The 21,548-nt window shown below is 47.9% G+C and overlaps 2 long non-coding RNA genes across 3 annotated transcripts in view; one reads left to right on the top strand and one right to left on the bottom strand.

The window, feature by feature from the left end:
- Positions 1–13,773, top strand: part of LOC141998395 (uncharacterized) — a 27,498-nt gene extending 13,725 nt beyond the window's left edge. The window contains exons 2-4 of one of the 2 annotated variants that reach the window (XR_012641834.1): positions 9,849–9,988; positions 10,397–10,495; positions 12,544–13,773. This is a non-coding gene — a long non-coding RNA (uncharacterized LOC141998395). The remainder of the gene's footprint in view (positions 1–9,848; positions 9,989–10,396; positions 10,496–12,543) is intronic. The other variant, XR_012641833.1, reaches the window with a different exon arrangement.
- Positions 9,812–21,459, bottom strand: LOC141998394 (uncharacterized). The gene is made up of 5 exons (XR_012641832.1): positions 21,145–21,459; positions 19,956–20,096; positions 16,780–16,847; positions 15,954–16,079; positions 9,812–11,437 (listed from the first exon to the last, which is right to left on the bottom strand). It is a non-coding gene; the product is annotated as an uncharacterized LOC141998394 (long non-coding RNA).
- Positions 21,460–21,548: the final 89 nt, after the last annotated feature.

Below are 21,548 nucleotides of genomic sequence, written 5' to 3' on the forward strand. Positions count from 1 at the left end.
TACATCTTGGAGGCCGCCACCAGGACCGTGGGCCCCACCACCCATGCCAATGCCCGCATGTAGGTCTCCACATGGGGCGAGGTGGGCACCAGGAGGCAACAGACGCCGTGCTTCCTGGGTGGGGAGGGACCCTGGCCGCCAGGGATGGAGCTGGAGGCGGCGGTTGGGGAAGATGCTATAGTGGCGTGTGGAGGGGCTGTGGCCATCTGCGCGTACGCTCTGGGGGCCAAGGGGGGGTGCCCCTGGAGCTGGTGGAGGGAACAGCAGGGGAGGCTTCACTTTCGCGGCGGGGCTCTTCCCCTGGCCCTTCTTACCGGCCAAGGGGGTTCCCCCCAACCCAGAGGAGGTAGTGGCCATGGCAGTGGTGGCGTCTGGACTCGTGTCCCCTGGCGTCCGCAGCACCTGATCAGAGGCAAAGAGGCTGGCGATGGTCAAGAGGTTAGCCCCAGGGAGAGACGGGAGTTAGCAGAGGGGGGCCACAGAGTCAGCACAAGGGGCAACACCCATAGGTTTCCCCACCATTTTGGCAAGGGGCAGGAGGTGGGGGGGAGGGAAAAGGTCTTCCACTCCTCCCCGCTAGGCTGTGGCCAGGGGAGGAGAGGGCCAATGGGTGGGTGCGCAGGGAGGCCAACTGAGGCAGGGAAGGGGGGGGATACCAACTCCTCCAGTGCACTAGGAAGGGGAGGGACCACGATATCATTGTGGGGGGTTCAGTGAATGGGGGGTGCAATGGAAAAGGGACACAAGCACTTAGGGGCGCATGAAACAAGGGGGCTGAGTGAGCAGGGGAGCAATGGGAGGTTAGGGAAAAAGGAGACCCAACTGGAAACAGGCGGGGGGGTGGAGCTGGAGAGGCACAGGGACAAGCTCTGAAGGCTGGGGCAGGGCAGGCAAACTAACAATCCAGAGCTGGGGGGGGAGGGGGGCGCAAAGTAACAAAAAACTCCTAAGGGACCAAGGCCGAAGTGGGGGTGGGAAACAAAATGGACAAGAAGGGGCAGACAGCAAGGGAAAGGGGGCAAATGCTGTAGGGGGGCCAGGGACAAAAAAGGGTGGGGGAGAGCCCACCAGCCAAATGCAACTTGGGGGGGGCAAGTCCAAGGAGAGGAGGCACGTGCACCCACGTGCGCTTGGGAAGCAGCCTCTGCTTGCTGCTGCAATCTGTCCCAGATGGTGAGAAGCGTGAGCAAACAGCCACGTCGAGGGGCGAAGAGCAGGTCCAGATGGTAAATGGGGGTGATGGGTAGTGGTGATGGTGTAGGGGGGAGCATATGGGCTGGGGGAGGGATCCACACCTCTCCCCCTGCGCCCCACAGCAGCAGTAGCTGCCACCACCACAGGAGCAAAGATGGAAAGTCTCTTAGTCCAGCAACATAAACCCCTTGCACAGTGTCCCGTCCTCCTCCTCCGCACAAGGCTCCGAAGCAGCAGCAGCGCCAGCCAGCACAGACCCCAGGGATGCTGGTGGGGTCAGTCGCTTCCCTCCAGAGGGCAGGCCGGCAGGGCCCCCCGCACAGCTGCAGCAGCCGCAGCCAGGAAAACCTCCAACCAGCAGGGCAGCCAGAGCAGACTGGACAGCCACTGGAGTGAAGCCGAGTGGCCTCCCTCCGACCCAGAGAGGGAGGCACAACTGCGAGTCCACCACACTTGGCGGAGAACACGGGTAGCGACCCTACCCCTGTGAGAAGGAGTCTTAAGCAAGTCAGGCTCCAATGGTTCCTTTAACAACAATGGAGATGGACAAACTCAAATTCCTGGCCAAGAGCCAACAGCAACTGGTGCAACAGCTGGGGGCCCAGCAACAGCAGCTACTTCGTGACCTGAGGGCCCAACATTGTCAGCAGCAGCAGTGCCCCCAGCACCTGGCAGCCTTGCTGCCTGGTCCCATTGGGTCCCAGCCCATGGGAGCACCTGGCCCCACCGTACCAGTGCGATTGGCCAAGATGAGACCCAAAGACGACCCTGAGGCTTTTCTTGTGACATCTGAGCGGGCTGCGTCAGTGGCTGGAAGGCCTCCCGACCAATGGGCCACCCTCCTCACCCCGTACCTGACATGGGCAGCTCAAACCGCCTCCTGGGGGCTCCCGAATGATGAGGCCAGGGATTATAGACAAGTGAAAGCAGCCATCTTAGACTCCTTGGACATCACTCTGGAAACCTTCCGGTGGCGGTTCCACGAGAAGGTCAGTCCAATGGGCGCCAGACCCTAGGTTGTGGCCCAGGAGTTGAAGGATGCCTGCTGGAGGTGGCTGCAGCCCGAGCGACAGACCGCGAACGACGTTACCGAACAGATTGTCCTGGAGCAGTTTGTGCACATCCTCCCGACCCGAGAGAGGGCCTGGATCCTCCAGCACTGGCTGACGACGCTGAGCATGGCCATCACTCTGACGGAGGACTTCTTAGCCGCGGAGACTCTGATCGGGCCAGCGATGCAGATCCCAGCATCGGGGCCGGGCACCCCGAGACCCGAGAAGAAGTCTGGGACCAAGGCCGACATACAGCCTGGACCCCTCAGACATGATAGCTGGGGGAGCGACACTCAGTGCCACGGGGGGTGCTGGGACACCCCGATAAGAAGGGCAGAGCGCTGCCGCCAAGTCTGCCCCACCATCTGGCTGTAGCACCAGCCAGGTCAGGGCGCCCTAACGTGGGCATGTACATAAATTCCTAGGACGAGCCGGATATTACTGCCGCTTTATCCCAGGGTTCTCCTCCAATGTGGCCCCCCCTTTCCAATCTCCTCAAGAACAAGAGTCCTGAAAGGATCCAGTGGACCAGAGCCTGTGAGGAGGCGTTCCAAACTCTGAAGGTCCGGCTGTCTCAGGAACCCATCTTGTACAGCGCTGACTTTGCCAAGGAGTTTTTTTTACAAACAGACGTGGGCCTAGGGGGCACACAAACACCCCCATCCTCTATATTAGCAGGAAGTTATTCTCACGAGAGAAGACCTATTCTGTAATTGAGAAAGAAGCCCTGGCAGTAAAATGGGCCATGGACTCACTCCGTTATTATCTTCTGGCCGTGCACTTCACCCTCATTACCGACCATGCCCCACTCCGCTGGCTCCATGCCATGAAGGCAGCGACTCATTGTAGATCTCCGGGAAGTTGCCCATGAAATGGTACTGGGGGTGTGTGGGAGACAGAAACAACATCAGAGCCATGAACTAGCAAGTCTGCAAGTGTACTAAGACATGTCTGTCCTGTCGTTCCAAGAAGGCTGTAACAACCTCACAGAACCATCCTGGACTAAGCCATTATGCCACTTTTAGCACCAATGCCTCTCTACTTCAAGTGGATGGAGATTATTTTTTCAGAATCGTGCCAACTTACTGGATTTCACCATTGGTGAAACAATAGCTTGCGGAAGATTAGCCTTTGAAAAGGCAGGCTTGTGCTGCAAGACAGTTGCCACATTCTCTGCAGGAGGAACATTCTCCAGACTGGCTTTCAGATCTGTGGGAAACACTCTCAACACATTGTATATTAAACACATTTGTAACAATACCACATGGTATACAAGTAATTATGATGTTAGCTAAGCCTGTCATCAACTCACTAGTTCTTGATCTGGGATAGCATTTTACTGTACTTAGGTTTTAGACACCTCATTTACTGAAGTAGTGCCTAACATAGTCAGGCCTAACATAAGAGAGTTTCCCAGGGCAGGGACATTTTCCTTTCCCAAAGCCTCAGCTCAGCAGAAAGCAGACACCCTAGTCTCCCACTGTGAGATACTTACCAAACCATGAATCTACACTCTGCATGTTATCATCATTCAGAGTCCTGAAGTTGATGCAGAAATGACCTACATCATAGGAATAGGAAGATTGGAATAGGAATAGGAGACATTTTTACTGCAGTCTTATCCCCAGAAGTCTGTCACACGTGCCACCACAACTCAGTTTTAGATTAAGCACTGGAAAAAAGTTTTAATTTAGGTTATTTCTCTAAATCCCAAAAGGACTTGTTGCTGCTCCACACAATGGTGGAAATGTTCAATCCTGAAAGCCACCAGTATCAAGCATCTCTAGAGATGGAGGACAGAATGCACCAGACAAGACTCCTACTTGGGCTCAGAAGCACTAAGTATATTGCAACTGCACAGAAAGCATCTGTATCTACTTTTCATGTTTGATTATAATAGTGGTTCATCTAAAGTTTGTTACCCTCTGTGAAGGAGCAGAGGGACTGCGGCCAGGTACAGCAGGGGTTAAAGAAAATCTGTGGGTTCAGCTAGCCCTGCCCCACTATACCTGCAGCCAGTGCCAGGCCTGGAGAGGGAAAAGAAGGGAGCCTGGCTCAGTCAAGGGCTGACTGACCAAGAGGCAGAAGCTCTCTGTATGCCTGGCTGAAGGCATGGACCGGCAACCTGCCTGCCAACGTAGCCACTGGAGGCAAAAAGTAAGTCTTCCCCTGCCAAGGGGAGCCTGCAGATAAGCCCCAATTGTGGGGAAACGGGACTAGTGGGGCCATGCCCCAAACTAAAAGGACTTGCATAGGGGAGCAACCCAGGAAAACAGGTCCTGACCCCCCGCCCACGGCTGGGAGAAAGATCCATCTCCCCTATTTAGGGGTTTGAGCAACACAGGACCCTGGACCTGAGGGAGAAGGAGGGGTCAGGTCCCCCTATAGCCCCCTAATCAATGATCTAGCCAGTAGGCTGCCTGACCACAGAAGGCCCTATCACGCTCTCTTATTAGGAAGCTTTAGATTCACATGAAAGAATGCCACACCCCTGAATATAGGAGTTAGCCATTCAGCAATGCTCAGGGGCAACACTTTGGGGACAAGCCCAGCCACTGTGCCATCCACAGAAGTTAGGATTAAGCATGCTGAGTGTTCTACCAGTGTTGACCCTTGCTTCTGTGGAGGGTCCTCCATTTGTTGGATCAATGCTAGTAAGTGTCTAAAGCTTAGATTTTAAGATGATACCACACCTAGTCCCCCAACTGGAAGAGAGAAACAGCTCTGTCCTCTTTCATCTGCATAGCCTCCTGGCTGCTGTAAAGTTGAAGAGAATAGGTCTCTGCTACTCTATTCCCTCCCCCAGTTTGTTCGGGAGGAATGGACAGTTTCACAACTGCAGAGGATTTTGAACAGCAGCAAAACAGACTATAGTCTTACTAATTTAATTCTACCACTGCTTCCGGGCAAAACCAAGAGCAGCAGCTTTGGCACTGGAGTTGTTTAGGGACTCAAATAAAAACCATGGCATCAGGTCACATTGAAAGTTTTGCAGCCATAAGGGCTAGACGCTTATTTTGAATGGAAAGTTTGTTCTGCAAAAAGCAAGAGGTTTGTTGTGTGCCCCACCACCATCCACACTTGGTAGGGGGATCGTCCCATTCATTGCTGGCAAACACATTTTTTCAAGTTGTGGTCCTTAGTCTGATGAAGAGAAACCTTTTGCACTTCCATGTGGCCTTCCTGCACAACTTTGGAGTTCTGTTACCATCTTGTTATGTTAGCATCTCTATAAAAAAAGACTCTCAGTAACACTAGTCACTCAGTCCAACCACGCCCTTGTACAATGAATGTTTAATTGCAATACCACAGAAACAGACAAGTGTACTGAACAACAGTGCTGCATTGTCTCTTTAGTTACGCATACATACAGGTCGGCAATGTAAACCCTGGGAGAATGCCACATCACTGGCCCCATGAGTTTGCTTAGTCAAAGAAGCACTGACAGAAAACAAAAGTGTCTCCACTTTATTTACAATAAAAGGCTGAGGCATGATACAACCCTTCCAGTTTAAGTGGCGATATTAGAGACTCATGGATACAACAGCAAGCCAAGAACGTAGTCACAATTCCTTACATTGCAACTTAGGTCGAATTGCACCTTTCTAGTTGGCTGTTACAAGGCTGGCAGGGTTCCCAGTGGGCATCAGCGCTCTAGGATTACCTCTGGCTTCCCCACCCATTGGCCTTGGCCTGCTGCCCAGATGCCGTCTTCCTCCGATGGGCCTCTGTCCTCCTGCTGGTTGGAGTTCATAAGCTTTGAGTCATCCCTGCTGCCCACTGCCTGCTTCTGAGCCAATGTCAATAACAACTCATGACTCAGGGTCGTCTAGCACCTCTCACCTACTGGACTCAACTTCTAGCCCTAAGAAGGCAGCTACTTGTGGGGTGGAACGTACCAGCTGTTGAGTAGCACACAGCACTGAGGGCAGAATGTGGTGGCTTCTGTAGTCAGAAGAAGCTGCAGCAGGTGATGGAGGCTAGCACTATATAGCCCTCCAAGCTGTAATAGGATCTAGTGAAATACCCTCCCATCCCAAACAGCCTCCGCTCCTTCCATTCCAAGCCCTCCTTAGAACACATCTTTGCCACCAACTCTTTGGTGACCCCCTTGCCAGAGCCAGCCCCCAATATGCAGCAAGCAGTAGGCTAGACTAGAGATCCAGACGGCTATGGTTGGCTACTAGACTGGAAGCACTGCAGGAGGAAGTGCCTTCCTTTGTATTTCAAGGGTAGCAAGCACCCTGTCAGCACTCCCACAATACTCTGGGCTTCATGGGCGGCACGTGAACCCCTGGCTGGGGGAGGCTAGCCCGCAGCCCCACCCATTCCACCCAAGGCCCCATTTCTTCTGCACCCACCCCACTGCGGCCACCAGCCCCAACCCCGGAGCACCAGGAGGGCAGCTGGTGCAGCCCCAGCTGTGGCCAGCATTGCCTGGGGGCTGGAGCCATGCATGTAGAGGGGCGGGAAGCTGGGGCGGGGGGGTCTGGGAGCAGAGTGTGGGTGGGGCCACGTCTGGCTGTTTGGGAAGGCACAGCCTCCCCCAGCCTATGGTACCTGCCACCCATGCTGGGCTTCTAGTGACCTCCAAAGACCTAATGACCGCCGGTCCCCATGGGATACGGCAAGGGCCTTTTGAGGTGTTTGGGTCTTAGTGATACCCCTCAGAAGCCTGCTATGCCCCACTGCAGCCTTCTCTGAGGTTGTTCTTGGAGGAAGAGATTGTGAATGGTCCGATAGGGGCTGGCCTAGAATGCGAGACCTGGATTCAATTCCCGGCTCAGCTATCTAGTCCCAGTGTGACCTTGGGCAAGCGAGTCAGGGGGACCTGAGGCCCAGGCTATGTACCATGGGTGTTATTGCACTGCCCTACCTCTTGGGGAGGGGGCATGCAGCGTACAAATAGCACCCAGGACAGCATGAAGCATCATAACACAGCTCGGGCAGCTTCAGCCCCCTCAGCCTGCAGAAGTTAACGCCTGCTGAGGCAGACACTTATTTGTACAGTCACTCCTGAGCCTGGCCTGGAGCTCAACTGCCCAAATGGGTCTGGAAACAACCCCAGCCCTAGGAAGTGGCGCTGCTGAGCGGGCGGGGTCTTTAACAGGAACTGGTTAGGAGAGGTGTTGCCCTGGCTCACCCTCTTCCCTGAGCGGCTGCACTGGAAAACTGGAGGCAGTGGAAGAATGACCTTTTTGGTTACAACACAACGGGCCGATGCCCCAGTGCCTAATATAGGAGAGGCAGGGTTTGCAAACAGGCCCTATGGACAGCCACAGGAGCTTCTCTCTCCCCTATGCTGTAGGGGGCCCAATCCAGCCGAGAGCTTCATGGCTTTCAATACTCAGTGACAGGGCGAGCAGTCGGTACCAGGCTCCCTGTGCCCTCACATTCCCAAAGTGAACCATCTGGAGCCAGGTGGCCTGGTAGCAGAGCCCAAGTGATAATGCTCTGCCACGCTGCCAGCTCTGGGCTTCTAACTGGGCAGTGGTCCCCTAATTCTTGTGCTGGGAGACAGATTTAGCCAACAGATGAGCCAGGATTAAACTACAAGAGGATGTTATGGAGGTCAGTTTACTTTGCTCCCTCTCCATCTGTGTGCCATCCTTTCCTTTTAGGTTAGGGAGCCAGCCGATCTGGGGTCCCCTCTGCTCTGCCTCAACTTTAGGATTTTTTGGGGGGGAGGAGGGGCATTGCAGTAGAGCACAAAGGAATGTGCAAGGAAAGCCTGCATGGGTTTAGCTAGAAGCAGGGCAACTGCAGCATCCTGTTGGATACTTTGCCAGAGAGAGCAGAGGCAGCCTGTCTCCCAGCTGGTTGAGACACCGGGCAAGGAAAAGCAGCCCTGCTCAATTCAGAAAGCTGGGATGTAAGTGTGACGCTGTATGGCATCTGGGAGACACTTTAGGATATTATGAATAGCAATAGTGTTAAATTGCAAAATGAGTTATACCAGATATGCCACATAAGATATCTGCAAAAACGGTATGATTTGCCAGATATGATAATCTTGTTTATATGTTTGTGTCACCTTTTGTATTATGAGTTATAGATATGTCTGTATTTTAAACTTGGGATATACTTCTGGGTGACACCCCCAGACAGTTTGGTATCAGCATTGCCTAGCTGCTTGATGGCCCATTAAGGACCATCAGCTATACAACTGACCCATTGAGAGAAGGCAAGGGATACACCTGATGACTCAGCAAGGCAGGCAAGGGCATATGGACAGAACTCTAAGGCTTTCAGGCCATGTACTGGGCAGCTTGTGTTTGGGACAAAGGTAGCACAAGCCACATGGCAAAAGCCTATAAAAGGCAGCTGCATCTTCTCCATTTTGTCTTCAGTCCTGCTTCTTGTCTTTATTCTTGCTTATTACCTCTGGAGTAACCATTATACAAACAAAAAGAAAAGGAGTACTTGTGGCACCTTAGAGACTAAAAAATTTATTTGAGCATAAGCTTTCGTGAGCTACAGCTCACTTCATTAGATGCATTCAGTGGAAAATACAGTGGGGAGATTTTATATACACAGAGAACATGAAACAATGGGTGTTACCATACACACTGTAAGGAGAGTGATCAGGTAAGGTGAGCTATTACCAGCAGGAGAGCGGGGAGGGGAGGAAGAGTGGGGAACCTTTTGTGGTGATAATCAAGGTGGGCCATTTCCAGCAGTTGACAAGAACGTCTGTGTGTGTGTGGGGGGAAAAACATGGGGAAATAGTTTTACTTTGTGTAATGACCCATCCACTCCCAGTCTTTATTCAAGCCTAAGGTAATTGTATCCAGTTTGCAAATTAATTCCAATTCAGTAGTCTCTCGTTGGAGTCTGTTTTTGAAGTTTTTTTGTTGAAGAATATATCTATTCCACATATCTATTCAGGGGACACCATCAAAGGGCCTAATCACATCAGCCACACTATCAGAGGTTTGTTCACCTGCACATCTACCAATGTGATATATGCCATCATGGGCCAGCAATGCCCCTCTGCCATGTACATTGGCCAAACTGGACAGTCACTACGTAAAAGAATAAATGGACACAAATCAGACATCAAGAATTATAACATTCAAAAACCAGTCAGAGAACACTTCAGTCTCTTTGGTCACTCGATTACAGACCTAAAAGTGGCAATTCTTCAACAAAAAAACTTCAAAAACAGACTCCAACTAGAGAGTGCTGAATTGGAATTAATTTGCAAACTGGATACAATTAACTTAGGCTTGAATAAAGACTGGGAGTGGATGGGTCATTACACAAAGTAAAACTATTTCCCCATGTTTATTCCCCCCCTTCCCCAGACATTCTTGTCAACTGCTGGAAATGGCCCACCTTGATTATCACTACAAAAGGTCTCCACTCCCCCCACCCTCCCTACTCTCCTGCTGGTAATAGCTCACCTTACCTGATCACTCTCCTGACAGTGTGTATGGTAACACCCATTGTTTCATGTTCTCTGTGTATATAAATCTCCTCACTGTATTTTCCACTGAATGTGTCCGATGAAGTGAGCTGTAGCTCACGAAAGCTTATGCTCAAGTAAATTTGTTAGTCTCTAAGGTGCCACAAGTACTCCTTTTCTTTTTGTGGATACAGACTAACACGGCTGCTACTCTGAAACCTTTCTACAACAGAGGACTGAATGACCCATCCAAGCTGTGAATGTTTTCCAGAGGGACTTTCAAGCCTGCAAACTCACCAATACTGATAGGAACCTGAGAGACTTTGAAGGCTTTGTATGTGACTGTTTTACCATTTACCATCTCTCTTCCTTTTTCTTTATAATAAAGCTTTAGTTTTAGACACTAAAGCATTGGCTGACAGCATGGCATTTTGGGTAAGATCCAAACCTATACTGCCCTGGGAACATGGCTGACCCTTTGGGATCAGAAGAACATTTTGTATATATGAGCAGAGTTTTTTAAATAACTTCTCAGTGTACTGGACCTAGGTGCTGATTGGGAACCAGAGAACTGGAATGCAATAGAGGGAGCTGTGTGATTTCTTTTTGCGTCTTGATAACCAGTTTGTGTGTGTGTGGCGGGGGGGGGGGGTAGAATCAGAAGCACAGTTTGTGACTGGTTGGGGAGTTTAACTTCAGTGTTACTCTCAAGACTGGTGGGTATCTGCTCTCCCTTTTGCAGCCCACCCTGATCTTGGCATTTCCAGTGAGGGCTACCCCAGGCTTGGCTGTAGACAATGGGTCGTGTAATGTGTCCTGGATGGAAGTTGGAGGCATGTAGGTAAGTACAGCGGTCAGTAGGTTTCTGGTATAGGGTGGTGTTTATGTGACCATCACTTATTTGCACCGTAATGTCCAGGAAGTGGATCTCTTGTGTGGTCTGGTCCAGGCTGAGGTTGATGGTGGGGTGGAAACTGTTGAAATCCAGGTGGAACTCCTCAAGGGCCTCCTTCCCGTGGGTCCATATGATGAAGATGTCATCAATGTAGTGCAAGTAGAGGAGGGACGCTAGGGGACACCTCCTCATCAATTATTGGGAGTGGACCACATCCACCCTGACTGAATTGACCTTGTCAACACTGGTTCTCCACTTGTAAGGTAACTCCCTTCTCTTCATGTGTCAGTATATTTATGCCTGCATCTGTCATTTTCATTCTATGCATCTGAAGAAGGGGGCTTTTTTACCCATGAAAGCTTATGCTCAAATAAATCTGTTAGCCTTTAAGGTGCACTGGACTCCTCGTTGTTTTTCAAAACTGTTAAGTCGGCTTCAGTTCATACCATGTGTTATTTTGATGCAAGTCTGTCAGGACCCCCATACCACTTCAGCATTTGCTCTTTGTTCAAATCGGTTCACCCAACCTTAATTTGGGCATCAAATGTTGATCAGATAGAGGGGATCCCTTCTTTATGGGGATTCAACAGCCAGAGCAAATCTTGTAGACCACCTCCTGTGGCCTCTCCAAGCCACCTGTTTGCCTTTCCCCTCTGCACTAGAAGTTTCTTCTTTACAGCTAGACAGGCTAAACTCCCACCTGACCTCCATTGGGTGCTGCAGGGTTGCACTCACTCACACCAGGGGGAATTTACCCCAGAAGTTTGAAAGTCTCTTTCCACACTTGTTTAAGTTTTGGCTGCCATGGCACAAGTAACACCAAGGTGCCCTCCCATTGCATGAGCTTTCGTGGGTAATTCCCACTTCGTCGGATTGTGTGCTGATCACCTGTTACATGAAGACAAGTTCAGAGGCCCAAACTGGATAAAAGGGTGACTCTCAGATTCATGGGCATGCTTGTTCTGAGCTACAAACTGGTAGATTGTGACCACAGGAAAAACTCTTGGTGGGGTTTGAAGGTCTGTTCACCTGCCTGAGCCCTTGGTGGGGTTGGGCTGATCTAGGGTGACCAGATGCCCCGATTTTATAGGGACAGTCCCAATTTTTGGGTCTTTTTCTGAAAAAGGCTCCTATTACCCCCAACCCCATCCTGATTTTTCACATTTGCTGTCTGGTCAGCCTAGGCTGATCTCAGGTAAGCTCATTAGCATGTGTATACATTCTTTAATTCTTTTTTAATATGTTCTCTCTGTAATGCTTTTACCGTGAGAATCATGGTTTGCTGGGGAAGGGCTGTGTGGTAACTTAACCAGGGACGGTTACACTGTTCATAGCCTCTGGGGAAGGAAGGCAAAGCAGGCCTGCTGAGGGGATCTGCCTTGCTGGGGAATTCTCAATGGAGGCAGGAGCTGTGCAGCCTGGAGATACCCCAGTCAGGAGGGAGAGAGATCTGGGTTTCTACCCAAGGGAAATGACGGCTGAGCAGCCTGAGAGTGGGTGCCCTTGCTGGACCAGAGGAGGAATATGGGTGCAGTGGCCCTAAATAGCGATGGGGGAGCACAAGGAAACAATTGTCACAACATTTGTCACCCTGAGAGACAGTGGGCTCAGCACACCAGCTGCCTAACCACTGTTATGTGTTTAAAACTTCATGGAACATGAGGGTTGTATGGAGGGATGGGAAGAAGGATAACAAGGTAGGTCTGGGGATGTTTATGGGGAGTTCCTCCAAAGACCAAGGAGCAGCAGGGGAAAAGGCACAGAACCACAGAGAGGTAGGGTTGGAAGAGAGCTCAAAAAGTCATCAAGTCCAGCCCCATATCATGTGACAGGACCAAGTAAACCTAGACCATCCTTGATGGGTGTTTGTCCAAACTGGTTTTTAAAGCCTCCAATGATGGAGAATCCACAACTTCCCTTGGAAACCTATTCCAGAGAATAACTATCATTATAAAGATTTTCCTAATATCGAACCTAAATCTCCCTTCCTGCAGAGTAAGCTCCTTAAGAACCTGGCTGAAGAGACCTCGTCATTAGTGATAACCTTTGATGATGCCTTCAATACATCCACGAATACTTAAGGAACTGGCTGAAGGGAACCCTGAGCCACTGGTGAGTATCTTTGAGAACTCATGAATGATGGGAGATATCCCAGAGAACTGGAAAAAGGTGAATATAATACCTACCTATAAAAAGGAAACAAGGACAGTCCAGAGAATTATAGGCCAGTCAGATTAATTTTGGTAACCGGAAAGATAATGGACCAAATAATTAAACAATTTCTAAGCATCTTGAAGAAAATACGGTGAGAAGTAACTGTCTACCTGGATTTGCCAAGAAGAAATCATGTCAAACTGTTGGATCATATTAAAGAAGTTCTGTATTAAAATCACAAATGAGTTTGATTCCCCATAGTTTAAATTCCAGGGTATTACTAATTAAGAGGTCTCTTGGTTTTTGGTACTGTTTCTCTCCCTCTGTATGTGAAACTTGCAAGCTGCTAATTGCGTTAGTACATTCTAAGACAGAGTCTGTTCTCAAAGCAATTCACAGAGAGAGACTCAAAGCAATACTCTAACAACAGACACAGCACCCAGAGACTCCCCGCCCTTTTGTTGTATTAACAACTGTGATTAAAATAGAGATAGAGGATGGATGTGGATGGATGCTTGGTGTGGATAAGAACTGAATGATCAGGGAGGTGCCAGCCTAAGAATCCAGTGTCCATCGGCTGAAGAAGGCGTCAAGTGGAAATAACCAGAGGACCCCCGGAGGGCAGACTGGAATCCACCCAACAGCCTCAAGAATGGGAGAACCAAAGAACAAGATAACATCTAGCAGCACGGAGCCGTCAGGAATGTGCCATCTGCTGATTGATTCAGCAACAGCATGATGAAGCAATTCCCACAGACTGGCCTAGGAAGAAATTCCTATAAAAAGAGACTCTAAAAAGTGAGAACTTTGGGGTCTGATTCTGCAAACCAACTTCCAGGAGCATCAGATGAGCATCTGACAAGGCCCTGCTCCCTCCTCATGTCCAGGCCACCTGGCCAGTGGCTTGGCATGAGCAACTCTAAGGCTGGTAACTATGATGACAACCTTGCAGAACCTCTGTGTGTGTGTGTGTGTGAATGTGTGAATAAATATGAGATTGAATGGAATGTTATAGCTATAACTAACTGCTTACTATGATTCTTTCTGTATTCACAATAAATGTGGTATTTTGCCTTTTTCCCTTTAATAAGATCCTGCTGGTTTTTAATTTATTGGTATAACAAAACCAACCTAATATCCTTCTTTGATAGGGTAACTAGCCTTTTGGATGGGGGGAGCACCTCCTCCGCACCTGTCAGCTTTCCCCCATCACTGAGTTTAATCTCCTCTCTGAACTTTTTAATTTTACAAGCCACGAGTCTGGTTCTATTTTGGTTTAGGTGGAGCCCATCCTTCCTTTACAGGATCCTCCTTTCCCAAGAGGTCCCCCAGTTCCTAACAAACCTAAAACTCTCCTCCCTAGCATCAAATGATGAGTCAACGAGATTGAAATTCACATGTGCAGCAAGATGAAGATCTTTTAACAGCCAGAGGGTTTCCAAAAATCTGCTGTCACAATAATTGGTTGGCTTAAGAGGACATGCTATGGCCATTGAACCTGAGCTACACCATGCATTTGAGTCTTAGCCCTATCCCTGACAACTGTCAGACAATGTGTCTTGTGTATTATTCTTACATTCTGTAGGAATTTCTCTTGGAAGTTTTGCCCTGATACCAACATTTCTGTGTTAAGAACAATATCTTCAAGTGCTCTCAAATCTACATGGAGATATTGGACTGGTCCCTAATTAAGAATTTTGCCAACATAGCTCTGTCAAGTTAGTGGTGTGAAAAATCACGTCCCTACCTGACATAGCTCGCCAGCAAAATCTCTAGTGTAGACAGTTATAGTGGCAAAAAAGTCCATTAAAAAGAACTCAAGGGAATTAAATGCCCATAAACTACATTAAAGCAGAGTTAAGGTTGTCCAGTGCTGCCGCATGGCTTTCCAAGCATGTGGATGGTGACAAAAGTTAAAAATCCATGAAAAACAGGAAATGAAGGACTAAACTACACACCACTCTTCCAATACAACCTTAACTCTGGCCTTACCCCCTAACCCTGGAGCTAGCAAATCTCACTAGGAATAGGTCAGTAAGGGTGGTGCAAATGTTAACAAACTACCCAGGGAAGTGGTAAATTTTCCATCTCTTGAAGTCTTCAAGTCAAGATGGGATGCCTTCCTGGAAGATGTTTTAATCAAACACAAGGTATTCAGCTCACTACAATGGTAACTGGATGAAACTCCATGGCCTGTATTACACAGGTCACACTAGATGACCTAATAGTCTCTCCTGGCCTTAAAATCTATTGATCAATAATCAATAGGAGGAAGGACTAAGAACATACCATTGTTTGTGTTCTATTCTACAGATTGGAACACCACCACTTACCTGCAGGCCCTCCAGCCGTGCGCAGTGTGTCAGCTGTAGCTTTACATGAATGGTGGAGGGAATAGTTGGAGCAGCTTGGCAGGGCTGTGACTAAGGGCTTGTCTACACTACCCGCCGAATCGGTGGGCAGCGATCGATCCAGCGGGGGTCGATTTATCACATCTAGTATAGACACAATAAAATCGACCGCTGAGCACTCTCTCATCAACTCCGGTACTCCACCAGAATGAGAAGCGCAAGCAGAGTCGATGGGAGAGCATCAGCTGTCAACTTACCGCAGTGGTAAGTAGATCTAAGTACATCGACTTCAGCTACACCATTCACGTAGCTGAAGTTGCGTATCTTAGATTGACCCCACGCGGTAGTGTAGAAAAGCCCTGTGATATGCGGAGAGGTGCATGTGAAAATGGAAGGAACATGTGTTCCTCATTTCAGTGCTGAGTGTTGTAGGTTGTGTCAATAATGGTGCACAAAGGTGTGTTCTTGCCATGTGTACTGTCAGCAGTCTGGTGGCATACATGCTAGTGGTCTCCAGTGCTCAGTGAGGGGTAAGTGAAGGTCATGACTCATAAGGAATCCTCAGTGCAAAGGTAAAGGTGTGGTGACATTATGAAAGTCTGATGGGTTGTGGGCAGTAGGCTCAGTGATGGAATGCAAGCCAGGGGTAGGCAGCTTCTGTTCCCTACACCGGACCTAACCCCAAGTTTTGCCTTAGCAAAGAGACGGTGTTAGACTTTGTGCTGTACTGCGCCTGTGCTCTGCTCCCAGAGCGTTCTGTAGCAGGGAGGGAAAAATGCTAGTGTGAGTGTCATTGGCCTGTTGCTGAAACAGGTCAGAGTTGAGGTTACATGTGGGGTGTCATGAACCTTCACTCTTCATTTCCCCTTCTAATAACTAAAGGGGACAGAAATCCTCACCCAGCGAGGTCACGTTCTCATAGTTCTTCTGCATGACGTCTCTGTAGAGGGCTCTCTGTAGGGGTCCAGCAGAGCCCCCTCTTCTTTGGTGAAAAACACAGCCACCTCCTCGAAATTCACTGGCCCCTGAAAGAACGAGAGTACCCCACTCAGCACCTGCTGTCCAGTTACAACCCCACCATTCACTGGGGAGGAGGGCCAATCACACGGAACTCTGGGAGGCAGCAGAGTCCTACCCCCACGCCATCAGAGCTGCCAGACAGCATCAGGGTGAGGGGAGAAAGAGAGAGAGGCCCTCACCCCCTTCCCCTCCCCCATGACAGACAGAGGGGGCAGGGTCTTCTCTTCATCACTCACCTACTAGCCAGAGGAGATGAAGCCCCCAGCAGGGCCCAGGGACAGCCCCTTGGTAGGAATCCAAAAGCTCTCCCCATTGCCAGCAGCCAGATGGGAGGGGATGGGGTGTCTTCCCTGGGCCTCCCTGGTGGCTGCCCCTTTATCTCTCACAGCAGCCTCTGGCCAGTAGGTTCAGGCTCCAGGACTGGAGTCTGGTACGTTTCCCCAGCCCAGTCCAAGGGGTTGTTTCCTGCTTGACAAATTAGGGAATTGCCACCCACAAACCCCTTGGGTGTTGCTAGGATCCAGGCCCAACAGTAAACAAATCCCATCAGATTGTCACCCCCTGGCCCCACCCCCTTCTCCACCTGGGTATTTCCTGCCCCCTCCCACCTCCAGATCAGCCACCCCAGAAGTTCCCACCTCCTGTGTATTTACTGCCCTTCTCCCGCCAACAGGAACCAACCAGCAACTCCCCTAAAATCCCTACCTGAACCGGCTCCACAGCAGCCATTTCCCTTCCTTGCTCCCTGGAAGGATGGGATGTTACACTGCAGCCTGTCGGGGCAATTGGGGACATGTCAGAACAGAGCAGTAACGTCACATCACAATTCCCCCTGGCTCTTTCCCCACAGACGGATGTTCTAGATTCTGTCAGGCAAATAACAGAAATATTCAAAACACAGTTAGTAAACTGTGTGTGGGGGGAGGGAATTAATCTACCCAGATATCTGTTAGAAAAGGAATTCAACCAAACACAAAGTGCCCAATAAGTTCTGGGAATGTACTGGGGTCACTTGTTTTTTTTCAGGGGATGGAAGAAGTAGCCGGAGAATAGCCATCTTAGACTTGATTCTGACTAATTAGAAGGAATTAGTTAGGAACTGAAGGTGAAAAGCAATATGGGCAAAAGTGATCATGAAATGATAGATTTCACCATCCTAAGAGAAGGAAGGCACGAGAGCAGCAGAATAAGAACAAAGGACTTCAACAAACTCAGAGAACTGGTAGGTGAGGGCCCATGAGAATAAAATCTAAGGCAAAAAATAAAGAGTTCAGGCAAGCTGGTAGTTTAACATAAGAAAGACCATACTGGGTCAGACTAATGGTTCATCTAGCTCAGTATCCTGTCTTCCAGCAGTGGCCAATGCCAGGTGCCCCAGAGGGAATTAACAGAACTGGCAATCATCAAGTGATCCTTTCCCTGTCGTCCACTCCCAGCTTCTGGCAAACAGAGGTTAGGGACACCCAGAACATAGGGTTGCATCCCCACCTATTCTGGCTAATAGCCATTGATGGACTTATTCTTCCATGGACTTATCTAATTCTTTTTTGAACCCTGTTATAGTTCTGGTCTTCACAGCATCCCCAGGCAAAGAGTTTCACAGGTTGACTGTGCGTTGTGCGAAGAAGTACTTCCTTTGGTTTGTTTTAAACTTGCTGTCTATTAATTTCATTGTGTGAACCCTAGTTCTTGTGTTATGTGAAGGAGTAAATAATAGGGCTGTCAAGTGATTAAAAAAATTAAACGTAATTAATCGTGCGATTAATTGAACTGTTAAACAATAATAGAATACCATTTATTTAAATATTTTTGGATGTTTTCAACATTTTCAAATATATTAATTTCACTTACAACACAGAATACGAAGTGTACAGTGCTCACTTTATATTTTATTTTTGATTACAAGTATTTGCACTGTAAAAACACAAAATAAATGGTATTTTTCAATTCACCTAATACAAGTACTGTAGTGCAATCTCTTTATCATGAAAGTTGAACTTACAAATGTAGAATTATGTACAAAAAACCTGCATTCAAAAATAAAACAATGTAAAACTTTAGCGCCTGCAAGTCCACTCAGTCCTACTTCTTGTTAAGCCAATCGCTCAGACAAACAAGTTTGTTTACATTTGCAGGAAATGATGCTGCTCGCTTCTTGGTTATATCACCTGGCAGTGAGAACAGGCGTTCTCATGGCATTGTTGTAGCCAGCACTGCAAGGTATTTATGTGCCAGCTGCGCTAAAGATTCATATATCCCTTCATGCTTCAAACACCATTCCAGGGGCCACACGCCCATGCTGATGACGGGTTCTGCTCAATAACGATCCAAAGCAGTGAGGGCCGAAGCATGTTTATTTTAATTATCTGAGTCAGATGTCAACAGCAGAAGGTTCATTTTCTATTTTGGTGGTTTGGGGGTCTGTTGTTTCTACATTGGAGTGTTGCTCTTTTAAGACTTCTGAAAGCATGCGCCACACCTCGTCCCTCTCAGATTGTGGAAAGCACTTCAGATTCTTAAACTTTGGGTTAAATGCTGTAGCTATCTTTGTGTTTTGTGAAATCTGCAGTGAAAGTGATCTTAAAATGAACAACATGTGCGGGATCATCATCCTAGATTGCTGTAACATGAAATATATGGCAGAATGCGGGTAAAACAGAGCAGGGGACATACAGTTCTCCCCCAAAAAGTTCAGTCATAAATTTAAATAACACATTATTTTTTTAACGAGCGTCATCAGCATGTCCTCTGAAATGGTGGCTGAAGCATGAAGGGGCATATGAATGGTTAGCATATCTGGCACATAAATATCTTGCAATACCAGCTACAAAATTGCCATGCAAATGCCTGTTCTCACTTCCTGGTGACATTGTAAATAAGAAAAGGGCAGCATTATCTCCTGTAAATGTAAACAAACTTGTTTGTCTTAGCGATTGGCTGAACAAGAAGTAGGACTGAGTGGACTTGTAGGCGCTGAAGTTTTACATTGTTTTGTTTTTGAGTGCAGTTATGTAACAAAAAAAATCTACATTTGTAAGTTGCACTTTCATGACAAAAAGATTGCACTACAGTACTTGTATGAGGTGAATTGAAAAATACTATTTATTTTGTTTATCATTTTTACAGTGCAAATATTTGTAATAAAAATATACACTTTGATTTCAATTACAAAACAGAATACAATATATATGAAAATGTAGAAAAAAATCCAAAATATTTAATAAATTTAAACTGGTATTCTATTAACAGTGCAATTAAAACGACGATTAATCGTGATTAATTTTTAATCGCAATTACTTTTTTTAATCACGCGAGTTAACTGCGATTAATCAACAGCCCTAGTAAATAACAATTCCTCATTCATTTTCTCCACACCAGTCATGATTTTATAGACCTCGATCACATTCCCTCTCCCTCAGTCGTCTCTTTTCCAAGATGAAAAGTCCCACTCTTTTTAATCTCTCCTCATACGGAAGCTGTTCCACAGCCCTGATCCTTTTTGTTGCTTTTCTCTGCAATGAGTGTGTGGGGGCAAGTTAGAGATCTGGGAATCTCTCTCACCAACTATTTCTCCGAGTGCCCCTTTCAGTCTCTCTCTCCTTTTTCCTGTTCTATCTCCCTTCCCCTGTTCTGCCCCTTGTGGCTGAGATTCAGCCATTCCTGGGGGTTCGCTCTCCTCTGGCTGGATCGGCTCCTGCCATTGCAAAGGGGAGGAGATACGAGGGGCGAGGAGGGACTGTTTGTGCAGTCACTTTAATGTCCATCCACAGCACATTTCCTAAGGTCTCCACCAATCACCTGGAGTCTCTGGCTCAGATGCTGATGTGGGCAGACCCTAGGGCTGGCCTATGGGGGTAATTACAGCTGGATAAAGTCCTCACCTTGGCTGGGAACAGAAGAAGTTTTACTCAAGGTCACTCCCCATCCCAGACCCCTCTCTGGGAGCAGCAGCTGCTCAGCCTGGGCTCCAAGGTCATGGTGGAGGCAGCAGCATTTGACCCAGGAAGCTCAACACCAATATCCTGAGGAGAAACAGACAGACAGACAGATAATGGCTAACAGGGACCCACCCCAGAGACGATTACATCTCAGCAGTGAGGAAAGCACTCCCACATGGAGACCATTCATCATGGGGTTTTGGATACTACTGGTGACATTGGTGAGGGGCAAATGAGGGGCGAATACACTAGCATGGAGATTCTCAGCCATTCTGGGCACCAAGGAGCCCATCATGAGTGAACCCTCATCCTGTGCCCCCCTGAGGAAAAGAAAAGGTTCCAATCAACTGTCCTGTGAGCAGCTGGGAGACTGGCCGGGGAGGCTTCTGGCTTTGTTGTGTATTAAATATGGGCAGGTCACTTTCATCAGAAAACATTTTAATGGAGATAAATGGGGAAAGAAATGAGTCTCAAATGAGAGGGGAAAGTTTATCATTTAATCCCTTACAACCGCCAGGATGGAGAATGGCTCAAGGCAACAAATTCCCTCCCAAAAAGGAGAAGTTGCTGAAACTAAACCTGGGAACACCTCCAAACCCGAGATCCTTTTTAACAGACATTTGATAATTACATGGCAAAAGGCAAAAATCTGAGTGCTGATATCAACGTTCAGTCATTAAAGGGAGAAGGGTGGAAATCTGAAGAATTTTGAATCAACTTTCACAGACTAGAAAGGAAAGTATAAAATTGTGAGGGATTATATATCAACAGTCAATAATAGGCACAGAGGTAAAATCTGAGTGAATTTCATATCATTATTTGAAAAAGATAGAAAAGGGGCAACATCTACAAGGATTTGCTATCAATATTCAAGAATTTGAGAAAAAGTCAAAATTGGAGGGGATTTTATGTTAATATTCTATAATTAGAGAGACAGGAAAAAATCTCAGGGAATATTAAATTAGTAAAAGATAACTAGAGAGGAAGCAGGGCAAAATTTTAGAATATTTTAGGATATTCTCCTAAAGAGCTCTGTAAAAAAGAAAAGGAGGACTAGTGGCACCTGAGAGACTAACCAATTTATTTGAGCATAAGCTTTCGTGAGCTACAGCTCACTTCATCGGATGCATACCTGTGTAGCTCAGAAGCTTCTCTCTCTCTCACCAACAGAAGTTGGTCCCGTAAAAGGTATTACCTAACCTACCCTGTCTTTCTAAATGCAAAGCATCGCACCTTGGAGGGGAAAATTGGAGCTCCTCGTACACCTTACTGGGTTGTAAATTAACTATCAACTCAAGAAAGCGACCTGCATGTTGCTGTAGAAAGCTTAATTAAAAACTCCACTCAATGCACAGCCACAGCCCAGAAAAGCTAACCACATGTAAGGGTTCATAAGGATTGGGATGGAGAATAACACCAAACATTTGTATATAAGTCAAAGGGGCAGCCTCTAATATCCTGGGACCACCCGGCTACTACAGGAGTGCAGGCTGGATATTTTAGATCTCTCTCTGAGAACTGGGGAAGAAATAGGTC

This window comes from Natator depressus, chromosome 14 (assembly GCF_965152275.1).
Source record: "Natator depressus isolate rNatDep1 chromosome 14, rNatDep2.hap1, whole genome shotgun sequence".
Lineage (NCBI taxonomy): Eukaryota > Metazoa > Chordata > Testudines > Cheloniidae > Natator > Natator depressus.